At 39.1% G+C, this 18,341-nt stretch overlaps 1 long non-coding RNA gene across 2 annotated transcripts in view; it reads left to right on the forward strand.

Moving 5' to 3' along the window:
* The window catches only part of LOC118540564 (uncharacterized), a 213,238-nt gene that overhangs the window by 114,112 nt on the left and 80,785 nt on the right, over positions 1–18,341 (forward strand). The gene's annotated exons all lie outside the window — the stretch shown is intronic.

The following is an 18,341-nucleotide window of genomic DNA, read 5'->3' on the forward strand; positions in this document are numbered from 1 at the left end:
AAATTGAAATTGCATACAGGTTAACTTTAGTTCTTATGATGCCCTGTTTATTTTTGACCACCTTACTTCTTAAGACACACTCCTTCAGCAATCCAGTCACCCAGAAGGAGATCCACTAGAATCCATACCCCTTTGATCACCAAGAGTTTGAATATCTGTCTTCTTAGCCCTTCCACACTGTGAGAAATAGTCCCATCTCAATATTCTGATCACTTATTTTGAGTGTATCTTAGTAAAGCTTTGTTGCTTATTGTTGTATACCTCCCACATTAGTCTTTTTTTTCAAGTTTTTATTTAAATTCCAGTTTGTTAACATCACACATTAGTCTTTAAAACATTTCTTTCTCAATTATGACACTCAAACATATTATTGTGTGAATTTTTTTGGCTGCATATTGTATCATTTAGTGTCTCATTAACTATTCCCTGATAGCCAAACATTTGCAGTTTTAGGTTCTTCATTTTTTACTAAAATAAGTAATACTACATTAAACCTTAAAGTTAAAAAATCATATATCTCTTCACTCTTTTTCTTGGATAGACTCTTAGAAGTATAATTACTGAATATTGTAGACATCAAGACATTGTCAGTTTGCTTTGCAGGAAGGTTTTACTCATTTGCAGGCCCGACCAGCAGAGCATGGAGGTGTCGGTCCCACCATACACATAGCAGCATTTAAAAAGTTTTAGCCAATCTAAATGGCTAATATAAGAGACCCAAAAGCCTCTTGTTTCTTTATAATTTGCTTTTCTTTGATTATTAATGAGATTGAACACTTTTTCATAAGTTTATTAACTATTTGAGTTTTCTTTTATGCGAAAATCCTCTTTATGTCCTTTGCTCTTTTTGTTTTGTTTTGTTTTGTTGTATTACAATGTCTGTGTTTTTCATGTTCTGATTTTCTAATGGGGAATATAGCTACCCGATGGTTTCTGAATAGGACACTCTCCATCCCCTACTGGATAGACATATTTCACTAAGGCAACATACCAGCTATAGGAGAAAACAAGTGACTATTTTTACTTCCACTGCAGTTGGTCATAGGGTAGTTTTTTGTGTTAGAGTATTTTCTAATTATGCCGTACTACCTAGGACACAGTAAGGAGTTTGGATTTCAAGTTTGAGGAGAACTACGGAAATTATTGGTTATACTATTAGTTATACCGAGTTTTTCCATCATTAAAAACCTTCAATTGTTATCCATGTTCTTATCTAAAAATGGATAATTGCATTACTAACTAGCTGACCAAGTTAAGAGATAGAACCTTTCGTATACAACTATTTAATTGTGAGTCTGGAGGCCAATCAGATCTCCTACTATATCCCAACCATTATTCTTTCCACTAAGAGATTAGTTCTTATTTATGCACAAACTAAAATATTAGGAAATACTTTAAGCTTTTATTTTTAACTCGTACTTTTATGAGTAACATGTATTAGAGATGTACAGTTTGCTATGTATAATTTTCTTTTGAGGATTAGATTCAAGTTTCTCTCTTTGACATTAATAAATTCCTTTCTTGCATGAACCAGAATCCATTCATTTTTCTGCCTTTTCTGTGGTTTCTGGAATGGATCGCATCATATTTGCCCTTTCTTGTTTGACTAAATAACTGGCTTCTCATGAATTCATTGAGGTTGATATGCCAGTCTACAGGCTCTTCTGAAATAGACATGGAGATAGAATTTGCCTTTAAGGAAAACATTTTGCTAAGGGCCATCACTAACAAATGTTTACTCTCTATCCCTCTCTCTCTCTTTACTAACTGAGAAATAACCTAAATGGAGATTTACACATCAATCTTAGATGAAACCTCTTGAACTGACTACAAATTGTGTCATTGGATATTTTCCCATTTTTCTTGGACCAAGTCAAGGAGAAATGCTTTTTTCTGTGCTTTTGTGATTTGGCTATCGGTAGCAATACAGCAGTTTACCTGCTGATTTAGTTCAAATCCAAAAATTGTTTCTAATTAGTTTTCCTTTTTTGGCAATTCAGTTTTTCTAAGAAGCAGGAACTCACATCCATTGGCTTAGTATGTAAAATGCTCAAAAACCAATTATTCAAGTTTTGGTTTTCTATTCGATCATTGGGGGTAACATAGGCCTAATTTTATGAATATATACATAGGCAGCAAGGTCCCCCAATTTTTCGTGTATAATCATTCAAAACATTTCCCAGTGAGGAATAAGTTTTGTTGGCTAATCAACTCCTAGGATTTCTGAGCTTTGGGAAAAATAGAGAGAAACACTAATAAAAACAGGCAAAGTGGATCTTTTAATAAATAGGAGAGGGGCAGGAGAAGGTTTGGGTGTTTGTTTTTGATGGTTGTTGATGGTAAGAAATTAGGGGAATAATTGCTAAGTATGTATAGAATATTAATGAAGGCAGTAAGGGGACAGATAATTTCTTTTTGGACAATTTTTGTATAAAAACAATACAGTTTTCCTGGGGGGGGGGCGATAGCGGAGGAGTAGGGGACCCTATTTCAACTGGTCCCCGGAATTGAGCTGGATATCTACCAGACCACTCTGAACACCCATGAAACCAGCCTGAGATGTAAGAAGATCTGGATCTCTACAAACAGAATATCGCAGGCAGTTGGTTTTGAGGTACGAAGCAGGGAGCTGTGATTCTGCAGGCAGATATCGGAGGATAAATGGCAGCGGGAGGGTGCCTGGCCGTGGGGATCCTACACCGCGGGTGAGCGACAGCCTTGTGCGCTGCGGACGGGGCACAGACTCGCAGATTGGTAGCGGCAGGGAAAGGACTTTAGGGCAGCCCTCGGGGTGGAAACCCTGAGCGGCGGGGTCGCGCATGCCTGAACTGGGAGCGGCTGGTGGTTTTAGAAGCACAAAGGGCAGAGACGTGCCCCGACCTGGAGGCAGGACTGGGAGCGCTGCGGAGGGGCGTACAACCCAGGACCCGGTAGTTTATAGCAGCACGGACAGAAACGGAGACAGTGTGGCCTGGAGAGCTCACTGAAGAACAGACTGCGATCTCTCTGCTCTGAGGCAGAGGGTTGGAAACGGTCTCTTCTGCTCTGACTGGCGGAAGAGATGTGGAAAGCCACCAGGGAAAGGCGCCAGAGAACAAAAGCCCCCAAAACTGATTCCCACTGAGCCCATCCCCTGCCACAGGGGTACAGGGCAACTCTGCCCAAACAGGGTTGCCTGAGTAACAGTGCGGCAGGCCCCTCCCGCAGAAGACAGGCTGGGAAAACAAGAGGCCAGCAACCCTAAAGTCCCAAGAAAACAGGTGCATCTTGCTTGGGTTCTGGTCAATAATTTGGATGCCATACATTCCCTCAAACACCCATCAACAGAATGACTAGGAGGAGGAGCCCCCAAAACAGGAAAGACTCAGAGATTATGACTTATGCTGCAGATTTACAAATGGATGCAGATATAACCAAGATGTCGGAGATGGAATTCAGGCTAGCAATTGTGAAGACAATGGCTAGAATGGAGAAATCAATTAATGGCAACATAGAGTCTCTAAGGGCAGAAATAAAAGGTGAATTGGCAGAACTTAAAAATGCTATCAATGAGATCCAATCCAATCTAGATAATCTAACAGCTAGGGTAACTGAGGCAGAAGAGAGAATAAGCGACCTGGAAGACAATATAATAGATAAAAAGGGAAAAGAGGAGGCCAGGGAAAAACAACTCAGAATCCATGAAAATAGAATCAGAGAAATAAGTGACACCATATAGCGTTCCAATGTCAGAATAATTGGAATCGCGGAGGGAGTGGAGAGAGAGAGAGGACTAGAAGATGTATTTGAGCAAATCGTAGCTGAGAACTTCCCTAATCTGGGGAATGAAACAAACATTCGAGTCCTAGAGGCAGAGAGGACCCCCTCCCAAGATCAAGGAAAACAGGCCAACACCCCGGCATGTAATAGTAAAAGTTGCAAATCTTATAACCAAGGAAACCATCTTAAGGGCAGTTAGAGGGAAGAGATTCCTTACGTACAGAGGGAGGAACATCAGAATAACGTCAGACCTATTCACAGAGACCTGGCAAGCCAGAAAGGCCTGGCAAGACATATTCAGGGTACTAAATGAGAAGAACATGCAGCCAAGAATACTTTATCCGGCAAGGCTTTCATTTAGAATGGATGGAGAGATGCAGAGCTTCCACGATTGGCAGAAGCTGAAAGAATATGTGACCACTAAGCCGGCCCTGCAAGAAATATTAAGGGGGGGTTCTATAAAAAGAGAAAGACCCCAAGAGTGATATACAACAGAAATTTACAGGGACAATCTATAAAAACAATGTCTTCACAGGCAACATGATGACAATTAATTCATATCTTTCAATGATCACTCTCAACGTGAATGGCCTAAACGCTCCCATAAAACGGCACAGGGTGGCAGATTGGATAAAAAGACAGGACCCATCCATATGCTGCCTACAAGAGACTCATTATGAACCTAAAGATACATCCAGACTGAAAGTGAAGGGATGAAGATCCATCTTCCATGTCAGCAGACCTCAAAACAAAGCTGGGGTAGCAATTCTTATATCAGACAAATTAGATTTTCAACTAAAGTCTGTAATAAGAGACACAGAAGGACACTATGTCATTCTTAAAGGGTCTATCCAACAAGAAGATCTAACAATTGTAAATATCTATGCCCCCAACATGGGAGCAGCCATCTACATAAGCCAACTGTTAACCAAAATAAAGAGTCATATTGATAACAATACGTTAATTGTAGGAGACCTCAGTACTCCACTCTCAGCAATGGACAGATCATCTAAGCAGAAAATCAACAAGGAAACAAGAGCTTTGAATGATACATTGGACCAGATGGACCTCATAGATATTTACAGAACATTCCACCCTAAAACAACAGAATACTCATTCTTCTCGAGCACGCATGGAACTTTCTCCAGAATAGACCATATACTGGGTCACAAATCAGGTCTCAACCAATACCAAAAGATTGAGATTATTCCCTGCATATTCTCAGACCACAATGCTCTAAAACTGGAACTCAATCACAAGAAAAAATTTGGCAGAAATTCAAACACTTGGAAACTAAAGATCACTCTGCTCAAGAATGTTTGGGTCAACCAAGAAATCAAAGAAGAACTTAAACAATTCATGGAAATCAATGAGAACGAAAATACATTGGTCCAAAACCTGTGGGATACTGCAAAGGCGGTCCTAAGGGGGAAATACATAGCCATCCAAGCCTCACTCAAAAAAATAGAAAAATCCCGAATTCACCAACTAACTCTATACCTTAAAGAACTAGAGAAAAAACAACAAACAATGCCACGCATTAGAAGAGAAATAATTAAAATTAAAGCAGAGATCAATGAATTAGAAACCAGAAACACAGTAGATCAGATCAACGAAACTAGAAGTTGGTTCTTTGAAAGAATTAATAAGATTGATAAACCACTGGCCAGACTTATCCAAAAGAAAAGAGAAAGGACCCAAATTAATAAAATTATGAATGAAAGGGGAGAGATCACGACTAACACCAAGGAAATAGAAACAATTATTAGAAATTATTACCAACAACTATATGCCAATAAACTGAGCAATCTGGATGAAATGGAGGCCTTCCTGGAAACCTATAAGCTGCCAAGACTGAAACAGGAAGAAATTGACAACCTGAATAGGCCAATAACCAGTAACGAGATTGAAGCAGTGATCAAAAACCTCCCAAAAAACAAGAGTCCAGGGCCTGATGGATTCCCTGGGGAATTCTACCAAACATTCAAAGAAGAAATAATACCTATTCTACCGAAGCTGTTTCAACAAATAGAAACAGAAGGAAAACTTCCAAACTCATTCTATGAGGCCAGCATTACCTTAATCCCCAAACCAGGCAAAGACCCCATCAAAAAGGAGAATTTCAGACCGATATCCCTGATAAATATGTATTCCAAAATCCTAAACAAAATCCTAGCTAATAGGATCCAACAATACATTAAAAGGATCATCCACCACGACCAAGTGGGATTTATCCCCGGGATGCAAGGGTGGTTCAACATTCGCAAATCAATCAATGTGATAGAACACATTAATAAGAGGAGGCAGAAGAACCATATGGTCCTCTCAATTGATGCAGAAAAAGCATTTGACAAAATACAACATCCTTTCCTGATTAAAACTCTCCAGAGTATAGGGATAGAGGGAACATTCCTCAAGTTCATAAAATCCATCTATGAAAAACCCACAGCTAATATCATCCTCAATGGGGAAAAGCTGAGAGCCTTTCCCTTAAGATCAGGAACACATCAAGGGTGCCCACTCTCACCACTGTTGTTCAACATAGTACTAGAAGTCCTAGCCACAGCAATCAGACAACAAAAAGAAATAAAAGGTATTCAAATTGGCAAAGAAGAAGTCAAACTCTCTCTTTTCACAGACGACATGATATTTTATGTGGAAAACCCAAAAGACTCCACCCCCAAATTACTAGAACTCATCCAGCAATTCAGTAATGTGGCAGGATACAAAATCAATGCACAGAAATCAGTTGCTTTCTTATACACTAACAATGCAACTGTAGAAAGAGAAATTAGAGCAACGATTCCATTTACCAAATGGAATAGCACCAAAAACCATAAGATACCTTGGAATAATCCTAACCAAAGAGGTAAAGGATCTGTACTCTAGGAACTACAAAACACTCATGAAAGAAATTGAAGAAGACACAAAAAGATGGAGAAATATTCCATGCTCATGGATCGGAAGAATAAACATTGTTAAAATGTCTATGCTACCCAGAGCAATCTATACCTTCAATGCCATCCCGATCAAAATTCCAATGACATTTTTCAAAGTGCTGGAACAAACAATACTAAAATTTGTATGGAATCAGAAAAGACCCTGAATCGCCAAGGAAATGTTGAAAAAGAAAAACAAAGCTGGGGGCATCACATTGCCCAATTTCAAGCTATATTACAAAGCTGTGATCACCAAGACAGCATGGTACTGGCACAAAAACAGACATATAGACCAATGGAACAGAATAGAGAACCCAGATATGGACCCTCAACTCTATGGTCAAATAATCTTTGACAAAGCAGGAAAAAAATATGCAATGGGAAAAAGACAGTCTCTTCAATAAATGGTGCTGGGAAAATTGGATAGCCACATGCAGGAGAATGAAACTCGACCATTCTCTAACACCATTCACAAAGATAAACGCAAAGTGGATGAAAGACCTCAATGTGAGACAGGAATCCATCAAAATCCTAGAGGAGAACATAGGCAGTAACCTCTTTGACATTGGCCACAGCAACTTCTTTCAAGATACATCTCCAAAAGCTAGTGAAACAAAAGCAAAAATGAACTTTTGGGACTTCATCAAGATAAAAAACTTCTGCACAGCAAAGGAAACAGTCAACAAAACAAAGAGGCAACCCACAGAATGGGAGAAGATATTTGCAAATGACACTACAGATAAAGGGCTGGTACCCAAAATCTATAAAGAACTTCTCAAACTCAACACCCAAAAAACAAATAATCAAGTCAAAAAGTGGGCAGAAGATATGAAAAGACACTTCTCTGAAGAAGACATACAAATGGCTAACAGACACATGAAAAAATGTTCATCGCCGGGGCACCTGGGTGGCTCAGTCTTTAAGCGTCTGCCTTCGGCTCAGGTCATGGTCCCAGGGTCCTGGGATCGAGCCCCGCATCAGGCTCCCTGCTTGGCGGGAAGCCTCCTTCTCCCTCTCCCACTTCCCGTTTGTGTTCCCTCTCTCGCTGTGTCTCTCTCTGTCAAATAAATAAATAAAATCTTAAAAAAAAAAAAAAAGAAAAAGAAAAAGTGTTCATCATCATTAGCCATCAGGGAAATCCAAATCCAAACCACACTGAGATACCACCTCACACCAGTTAGAATGGCAAAAATGGACAGGGAAAGAAACAACAAATGTTGGAGAGGTTGTGGAGAAAGGGGAACCCTCTTACACTGTTGGTGGGAATGCAAGTTGGTACAGCCACTTTGGAAAACAGTGTGGAGGTGCCTCAGAAAATTTAAAAATAGAGTTACCCTATGACCCAGCAATTGCACTACTGGGTATTTACCCCAAAGACACAGATGTAGTGAAAAGAAGGGCCATATGCACCCCAATGTTCATAGCAGCAATGTCCACAATAGCCAAACTGTGGAAAGAGCTGAGATGCCCTTCAATGGATGAATGGATAAAGAAGATGTGGTCCATATATACAATGGAATATTACTCAGCCATCAGAAAAGATGAATACCCAACTTTTACATCAACATGGATGGGACTGGAGGAGATTATGCTAAGTGAAATAAGTCAAGCAGAGAAAGTCAATTATCATATGGTTTCACTTATTTGTGGAACATAAGGAATAGCATGGAGGACATTAGGAGAAGGAAGGGAAAAGTGGGGGGGGGGGTTGGAGGGAGAGATGAACCATGAGAGACTATGGACCTGAGAAACAAACAGGGTTTTAGAGGGGAGGGGGGAGGGGGGATTGGTTAGCCCGGTGATGGGTATTAAGGAGGGCACGTACTGCATGGAGCACTGGGTGTTATACAAAAACAATGGATCGTGGATCACTACATCAAAAACTAATGATATATTGTATGGTGACTAACATAACATAATAAAATTTTAAAAAAAAGAATACAGTTTTCCTTTTGATATTTCTTTAAGAGGTTGAATAAATAAATAAAGCATTTTGAAATTTTAATTGCTGGACTGTTTTCAAGATGATACTATATCGAGATATTATATATATAGTACCCTAGGTTTACTTGGGTAAAGCTTGGACAAGATGATTGTTAAAATCCTTCCTTTTTCTTAAGTCCTGTGGAGGTGTGAAGATCTTTAGATATATACCTTGGAGCTTGGAACTCACACAAGTACGAGAATCCATGTTATATTAACATTACTAATGACCCCCTATTTTTATGTCGGAGATAAATAGGCCATTCGCTCATAGACATATGCTCCTCTTACATCTTCTTCCACTATTTGGTAATGGCTTCATATTTTCAGAATCCTAAACTGGACCTTAGTTAGGTTTATGCCAAAATTTGTCAGTGCTGGCTGGCTTTGGTTACATTTCTGATCACTATTTTATTGGCATAATCTGGGCTAAACTAATGGAATGAGTGATTGAATAGTGTGGTAGATATGCTCAGAATATGCCTTTTCCTATAAGAGGTTGAAGTAAGAAATTAAAAGACCAAGTGGTGGTCAGAGGTGGGTGTGAATTAGGTAAATGGCGGTGGGTGGTAGTGGTGGTAAGGTTGCAGAGACTGCAGAAAGCAATGGGGTTCACATTTGGCCTGTCTGTCATACAGGGTGAAAAACCCTCAGGCTGTCTTATGACTTATCATGACCCAGGCTCTATCTTTTAGCATACCTTTGACATGTGGTCTCCAGGGAGTCTGCTCTGCCTCTGGAATTTTGCCCAATAGGATTCTCGATGCCAACCAGATTTTGCCAATTAGATGCACTTTTGTGTTATTTGGAAGAGAGGAAGTGAGGCAGAAGTCATTTTGCTACCTCTAATGGCAATCAAGGTCATGGAGACATGAATGCCAGGAGGAATTTTAAGAGGCTGGAATTGATTTTCGTGGGTCTACTCGTTTCTGGGATTGAAGTCGTTGGGCAGCCTACTGAAACTCTCTTTGACCTGTGTAACTTAAAGGTTGAAGCTGCAATATTTGTAGAGCTGCATTCAGTGTCCTAGTGTTTGATCACCCATTTTATGAGTTTTTGAGAGGCAGCTGCTGAGGCTTTCTGATTTCTAGAGTACAGCCACTGTGATATGTTTTTGAATTCAATATTTCCGGAGGCAGACTCCTAACTCCTGATGTTTTAGACATTCCAATGATTTCAAAAGCAGCTCATTCCCTGAATTAAATATTTTATTGTTACAATAACTAGAACATTTTTTGTTTCTTGGGTTGAACCTCCATGGATACAATATTTAATAGTAAGAGTGGGGTTATGGCATTAGGCCTTTAAAGACAAGAAATTGGTATTTGTTATCTGACCTGGCTGGATTTGAATGCATTTACTATCTGGTTGCCATTGGAAAATGAAATACTAGTAGTTCATAGCATATAGTGGCAAAAAAGCTACTTAAAATACCATTGTGATATCCTCAAACTAGGTATTATATTAAATGTGTGTTTTGTCTGACCAAGTATCTATTATTATGTTAAATCATTGGGATACTAATGAAAAATTCAAGATGAGGTAGGATAGTTGCCTCTGGCTGTGCTAGAGAATGTTGAAGAAAACAGTGGCAAGCTCTAAATACTTAGCTCAAGAACCTGGGTCCAGGGATCTTCTTTGACTGCTCTAAATAAATCTGTTATCTTGTAGTTGAAAGGCTAGCGTAGCTGAGAAAAGGAATATGAGCCTGTGGGTTCCAATAGGAGAGGACTTCATATTCTTGCCAGATCTCTTATAAGAACATAAGATATTAATAGGTAAAAGTGAAGCCTGAGACTTGAAATACGGCCTTTGGTGTAGATTTGAGTGAATCTTAATGCCTTGAATCACCAAATCAGTCTGTGCTGCCCTAACGAGCAGTGGTATTCCTCCTTACCTGTCTGGTAAGGCTAGTGGTGCCTCATTTGAGGCAGTTAGCTCATGAAGGGTTGTCTGGTCCCCACATACCCTACCTCTATCACCCCTTGGTCTCTTTACACCTACAAATCCCAATATGACTTAGGGAGACAAGTACAGATATGACCAGGAATGAGATATTTATGTAACAAAATCATTCCAAAATTTAGGTAATATGTCAGAGGAAATCTGGGGAAAAGGCATGTGACAGAATATAATGATGCTAGAGCAGGAAGGGAAGCACATAATTTTCAGGCTCATTGCACTGATATGGGTTCACTTACTAGACATTCTGAATGCAAGGCAAGCTTGAGAATTTGGGGGCTGGTTCAAACTGTCTTAGTTAGTTGGCTTGAAACCTGAGTGTCCTTCTAAACTAAATGAAATCAAGATGCCAGAAAATCCTTGGTAACAATTGATGAAGGGCTCCAAAAATTTAGGAGTGGATTAATCATATATGACCCACTCACTCACTTCTTCACTGTATATCCTAAAGGGCCCGGAATATACTCTCTTTACCAGGCTTTGAGAAATAGGGCAGTGAGGGCCCGTCATTGGGGCAGTGGCAGCAACAGCTCTGTAGTGGTTGCCGTCCAGGAAGTAAGGCGTGAGCTAGTGTTATTGAAATGGTCCACCTGATTTCAAGGAGGAATGTGTGAAGGAATCAGGGCCATCAGGCAGTGTAGTTACCAAACTTGGCAACAAGGTTGGAAAGAGTTCATGGGATGGTTTGATCTGCAGGGATCTTTGGCAGTGGTTATTTGATCCTGGACCCTACAGTATTGGAATAGAAGAACAGCATACTAAAGTCCAATTTGGTTTATATAACTGCATGTATCTTAGGTCTGGCGGACAGGGACTGGTTCACTATACTTCGCCACAATTCAAATTCAAACTCACGGCTCCTTATTCATTTCCATACCTGAAACAATCTGCCCTGAACCACTTTGTCCAGAGTCTCCTTTAATGAAAAGGGGGCTAGATAATCTTGAGGAATATTTCTTGATTTTTTGCATGTGCAGGATAGTCTGTTGTCTTTATACTTGATTGATAGTTTGAAAAATCATAGGCTCACTTTCTTTCCTTGATGATTTTCTGGATGTAGCTACTCTGTCTTCTAGATGTGGTATAGCTACATCTTCACTATCTTCTACTATAAATGGGCTTCACTATTGTTTAGCTCTATCTTGCTTTTGCAAAGTATGCCAGATTGAATTTTTCTCTGTTATAAGTCACTTGGTATTTTTGCCTGAATTCCCAATGCCTACTTTTTTTTTCTTTAAATTTTATTAGTTACTATCTACTTGTTGATAGTTACGAGCCAATTTTTCTTGGGACACATTGTACTCCTTAGCATGTAGATTCAAATTCTCTTTCATTTCAGAAAGGTTTCTTGAATTATATTTAACAGTATCTGTGGTTCCATTATTTTAGTTTTCTTCCTTGGGATCTGAAAAATTTCTTTTCACTACTTTCCTTATGTATCATTTTCTTTCCTAATCCTGTTGATCTCTTCATTCTGCAATAATCTCATTCTTTCCTCCATTCCTTCCTTGAGCTGTAGGTTCATGTTCCATTTTCTCCAGTAGTTTCACGGTTCCTTGGGTTCTTGCATTTCATATCTACGGCTTTTCACTCTAGCATAATAGAAGCTCTTACTTCCTTGAGGTTTTCAAATTAATGGTGAAAATGTCTAGTCATGCTACTTATCTCCTCAGTGACAAATTTTCCTGGAAACCGGTCTGTGTTTGTAATTTGTATTTCCTGCTCCTTTCCTCCTTTTCTGTGAAGTATTTTTGAGTTGATGTTGTACATGTTCTTTTCTGATAACCTGTCTTTGGATGAGGTGAATTGTTCTGGGGTGAACTCTCTGTAAGAGGCTCACACAGGGCAGTGGTCAGGGCTGGTTCCAGGATAATTGGAATCTGTATTATAGCTCAGGCTTTTGATTAGCCTTTACTTTTCTTATGGAGATGGGCAGCTATTTGGGGAGGACCCTAGGGTATGTGTCTGTTTCTTTCCAGTGCAGTTTTGCTTCTTCCTTCGTTACTTTCTGCAAATATGGCCTGTTTGTGTGGCTTCCCATTGGTCCCCTTCTCCTTTGCTTTTTGGAACCAGGCACAGGGAAATTCCTGAGACCAGGCAGAACACACGCTTGCAAAAATGGGATTTAGGTTTTGTACTGCAGTGTGCTCCTTGCCTCCGAGAAGACTACTTTGCTGGCTCTTTAAGTACCTCTAGAGTCCTTTTCACAGGTTCTCCTCATTTTAACTTGTTGCACCCCCATTGCTTTCGGAAATCCTTTCCCATGTTTTGTGATTTGGGCTTTAACTATCTGCTCGTGGTGCTAAAGTGGATTTTTTATTCTGAATCTCATTCTCTAAAAGTCAGCTTTGTATCTTTTTTTAAAAATGTTTTATTTATTTATTTGAGAGAGAAAGAGAGGGAGAGTGGGAAGGAGGGGGAGAGAATCTGAAGCAGACTCCACACTGAGCTGAGAGCTGGACATGGGCTCGATCCCATGACTGCTGTGAGATCATGACCTGAGCTGAAACCAAGAGTTGGATGCTTCACCGACTAAGCCACCCAGGCACCCCTCAGCTTTGTGTCTTAATTCAACGAATGATCACCATGCATTCTCTATGTGCCAGGGGCTGGACATTTGGGACCTCTAAAGACAAATACCTTGGTTTTGAGGGCTTTTTAATATAGTGGGACACGAAAAGTAAATAACAACAAGCAAGCAAACAACAAAACCCAAACACCAAAAAAGGCAGAATGTGTTAAGTGTCAGAGTGGTTCAAAGGGGTAGTTTAGAACACACCTGGGGATCAGGAAAGGGTGGCAGTTATAACACCTTGATGTTGGGGGCATAATACTCAGAATATGGTAGGAACTCAATAAATAATTAATAGGTCTAAAAGAAGGCTTTTAAAAAATATTTTATTTATTTATTTGAGAGAGAGAGAGGGAGGGAGAGAGAGAAAGAGCAGGGGGAGGGGCAGAGGGAGGGGCAGAGGGAGAGGGAGAAGCAAGTCTCCCCTCTGAGCAGGGACCCTGATGCGGGGCTCGATCCCAGAACTCCGGGACCATGACCTGAGCCGAAGGCAGACACTTAACTGACTGAGCCACCCAGGCACCCCAAGAAGGCTTATTTTTGACTGAATATAGAGATCGATAATAATCCTGCTCGTGGTGCAATTTTTGGAGGAAGCTGTACATAAATTTACAATTTTAAGATATTCTAATTTATGTAATTATTGTTCACCCTTCCTTTATCTAGATTTCTTCTGGATCAGGTTATCCGTCTCAGAGCTTATATGTTTTTCATTAACTCTGCTGCCTTTGAGGGAGACTTTGGAGAATTGACGATGGATATAGAAGGGAGAACACTGTACATAAAACAAAGGACAGGAACAAAACCACATGAATGCAAAATCAGGGCACCATAGGAAATAAATCTGGAAATGCTATGTAGGGCTACATAATTAAGGGCCTAAGATGCCAACCCAAAATACCATTTACTTTTTAGATAGAGGAATTTTGCTTCAAATTGGATTAAAAAAAAACTAGATGAATTTTTCATAGAATTCCCCATTTTCTGCATTTATCTGCATTTATCTTGAAAGATAAGACACTAATTGTATTGATGTATTTGTCCAAAAATTGACACTGCGAAGTTTAGTTTTATAAAGTGCTAACTTTCTGATTGATAGAGGCAGAATATTTAGTCATTAACTGTTGGTAATTGGTGTCATTTGTCTTTTTATTCTTTCAGTTTTCATGATTACCTATCATTGATTGAAAATATTGTCTGATTTATGTTATGCTTCAATAAATGCTTCTCCTTTCCTTGTTCCTCTCCCTGCTTCACCCCTCCCCTTCCCTCTTCTTTACACCTCTTCCCTCATCTTTTCTTCTCTCTATTCAATTGATTATCAACCAATTAGTCATGGAGGCATATACTAGATGAAACATATATGGCATTTTTTTTAATGAGGTGCTTGGATCTTTACCATTTTAGACACAAAGCAATATTTTTCATACCATATGGTCTTTGAAGTGTTTACAATGCTTTCTTTTGGTAAAAAGGATTTGTTTATACATGTCATAAAATCAAACATTACTCTTGACTCACATAATCATAATCACCACCAGTACCACCGTAATAACAGTAACCTTTGGGTTGAATAGACCAATCAATTTTATGATCTGTTATAGTTGTCTTCCGACCTTCACTATCATGGTTTTTATGCATTCATGAAAAAAAAGCAGAGAATAAAAGCTTAGTAGTTTACATGCTGTAAAAATTAAGAGGACATGATTTAGGATTAAAAGAGGTAATGATTTAATTTTGGAGTTGCTGAGCTGAGCTCTGGTGGTCTGGGAAGCTCTGGGGAGAATCCAGATATGGCAGTGACAGATTTGGGTTGAAATATTTTGTGAATGCAATAGCAGATGCACTTATGGAAGGCTTTTCAAGTCAAGATGTTGCCTCACATGACCTTAGGATATGATGGCTCTCCCAAGGCTCTAGATTTGATGAGAAATTTTCTGTTTAGTCAAAACTTGAAAATTATTCCCCCCTTCACACATTACTTAAAGAGTTATTTAAAATTACATGGTTTGCAGAAACTATTAACAGGATATATATATATATATGTATATATATATATAGAGAGAGAGAGAGGGAGAGAGATATCTATATATATACATATATATATAGAGAGAGAGTCTTTAAGCTGGTAAAATCAATTTATAGTCTTTAGACAGCTTAAGTTAAGGTAAATATACTTTATGGAAATTTTCCTGGGCTATAAATATGGCTTATATGTCTCTATATCTTTGCTCCCACTGATGAACCTGAAATAGCAGTAATTGGGGCTTTTTGAGACTCTCTGGGACTTTAGTGTCTTCTACCAGGTTGTTTAAAGTCTATACCTTGGACATTTTCAAAGATTTACCCAGGCTTTACTAGCCAGAGTTAATATTAAAAGTTTGAAAATCTGTACTTGTGGTCTTTGATCTCTTGAATTCTTGATACTGAGGGACCATTGATTATCTTTGCACACTGAATATTTGCTTGTAATTTTTTTTCACTTTTAAGCACTGTTAATAAATAATATACAGCACATTCACGGCCACGTGTTAGTTGGTGCAATTTAGAATTAACCTCTAGGAAGTCTGCTATCTGATAACTATAATCAAATACCATGAAATATCTTCCATAATCTTTAAAAGTATGCAATAGATTATATCACTTGCAGAGATTTTACATCTCATCCTATGACACTCCTTAAATCTCTATTCAGAGATGGATTTAAAAAAAATGACAACTCTTAAAGTTATAAACTTAAGTAGAAATTTTGATTACTTGTTGAATAACGGGAGCTGCGCATTGACAATAACTATTCATTCTTCGTACCGGGATCTTAATTTGACATGATGGTATGTTTTAGCTTTGTTTGGATTTGCTGTCAAACCCTAAAAACATTAGCAAATGGTACCCACACTTTTAAATCATAAAAAGAAACCTAGATTTGTTTGCAGTTTTTTTAATCTGTTGTTAATAAACTTGAAAGAACACAGCCCTGTCTAATAAACACATCAAACTAATGGGTACCAGCGCAGTTCAGAAGAGTGTTTGTTGTTTGGTGTTTAGATTTCAGTCAGAATTAATCAACAATGGATGGGGCCTGCTGTATTTATTAGCAGCTCGAATCCCTGTGATTTAATGCCAGGTCCCTTTGACTCATTCCAGTGAATGCTGGCAAGGTTACAGCACTGATACGTACTTACATCCTCGGGTCTTAAAAAGCAAGAGAAAAAGAGAGCCTAAAATCAGACCACAGGATTGGCAAGAAGTTCCCGAGAGCCATTTTGAATTTAGCCCTATACAGTGAGCCTGTGAATAGGAAGCAATTGATTCAGGAACAGTGGAGCCTTTTTTGCTGGAAGAAGCCTTCAGCCGTGCAGATGGCTCGCTGGCATAATCCAGTCTGCCTTTGTCTTTCATTTTATATATTAGGCTACTTTCTTCTCACACTCTATATTGCTTTTATTTTCTCTTTTTACTCCAAGCCTCCAAATTTCGGGGGCAAGGAGAGGTTGCAGGGGTGTAGCGAGGGTGGTTGCACTCTATATGCACTATGTCCCGCAGATTTATGAGTCGCTAGGACATTGCTGGCAACGCGGCTTGCTTGTCACAGCGCTAGACTGTTCTTTGTACAAAAGTGTCGACTTTTGAATGAAGCCTCTGGAAACAGATGTAAAGATTAATCTTGAGAATGCATTTTTCTGAGGCTCCAAAAACGTGCCTTCCTTGTGCAATAGCCCTGGTTCTAGACATTTCTTTTTTTCAAAGTGATCTCATTTCTCAATTACAAAGACGGACATTCTTTACTGTTCATGTTCAGAACATTCCACAGCCCTTAGCCATTCCTTCTGCTTCCCATGTCTGGGTGCTGCCTTTCGAGAGCAAATTATTTGTGGAAAGACATTATTTATCTGGAAACTCTTCAGTGAAAACTTGATGGAGTCGTTGTTCCTCTAGGGACCATCTATCTCCCTTCGAAGATAAGATTTGCCGGGGCTCCCCTCCTACACCTTCCTATGGGAAGATAGCCGACTTTTGGCCTGATAAGTAGCTTCACATTGAGTGCTTTGTTGCCGTCTCCCAGATCTTTTCACGTCCTTCCCAGAAACAAATTTTTCTCTCTATCTTGCTCTAGATCATATTGTTTTTTTTTCTTCTTCTCTCATTTGGAGGCAAATTTTGAAGAACAAATATACACCCAAATGGGCAGTATTCCCATGTTAAATATTAGGATATATCTCAAAATGTTCTGAAAGAAATCTCTATTTAAAAAAGAAAGAAACACTGAGAATGTTAATCACATACCTCTGTTTTTCTTCTGGAGCTCTTCAGTCCAATGACATGTTTCCTTTCAGCAAATAGACTTTGTGGGAATGATGTGGGCTATCTTTTTTTTTTTTTTTTTAATTGTAAATGTTCCACACACAGAGAATAAATACCACAGACTCCACCACTTTGGAATGACTTGATTGTGAGTCAATGTCCTTGTTTTCCCTCCTCAAAAATTGTCTCTTCCATTTATATGGGAAACACATGTAGATAGTTCCTCCTTTCTTATCGTTAAACGATGTGTGTAATGCATTTCAGCTGGGGATTAAAAAGATCTGGTTCTTTAAAGATTTGTATACGATTGGCAAATGTCCTAATATATAGACGTTTTTTTTGTTTGTTTTTTTTCCCACCCTTGTAATCATTCCCTATATGCTCAGCACTTTCTTTTGTGAGGTACATTTATTTTGATACTGATATACTTAATTTTCGTATGGTACCTCTTTTAGATTATGTATCTCAAGGGCATTGCTTATAAAGAGGAACCTGACTCTCAAGTGAAAATGTTTACATTTAAAGACCAAATGCAGACTTCTGGCAAAAGATGACAGAGGACATGTGTTTTCATCCCAGTTTATTCCTTGAAATAATACAAAATAACAATGGTGTAAAACAAATAAGAAAGGCCATCTTCAAGGAAACTGGGCACACGCAAGCCAGGCCTGCCAAGTATAGGTGCGAGAAACAGCGACATTAGGACCAAACTGACATGACCTTGGTCTGCTGGCACATACATCTCTGACCCCTGATAATGACTGGTGTGCTTTACAAGTTGGGTGCTAGGTCCTGAAAAGCCCAAACCAAGGATCTCTTTCAGG

The sequence above is a fragment of the Halichoerus grypus genome, chromosome 3 (genome assembly GCF_964656455.1).
Source record: "Halichoerus grypus chromosome 3, mHalGry1.hap1.1, whole genome shotgun sequence".
Taxonomy (NCBI): Eukaryota; Metazoa; Chordata; class Mammalia; order Carnivora; family Phocidae; genus Halichoerus; species Halichoerus grypus.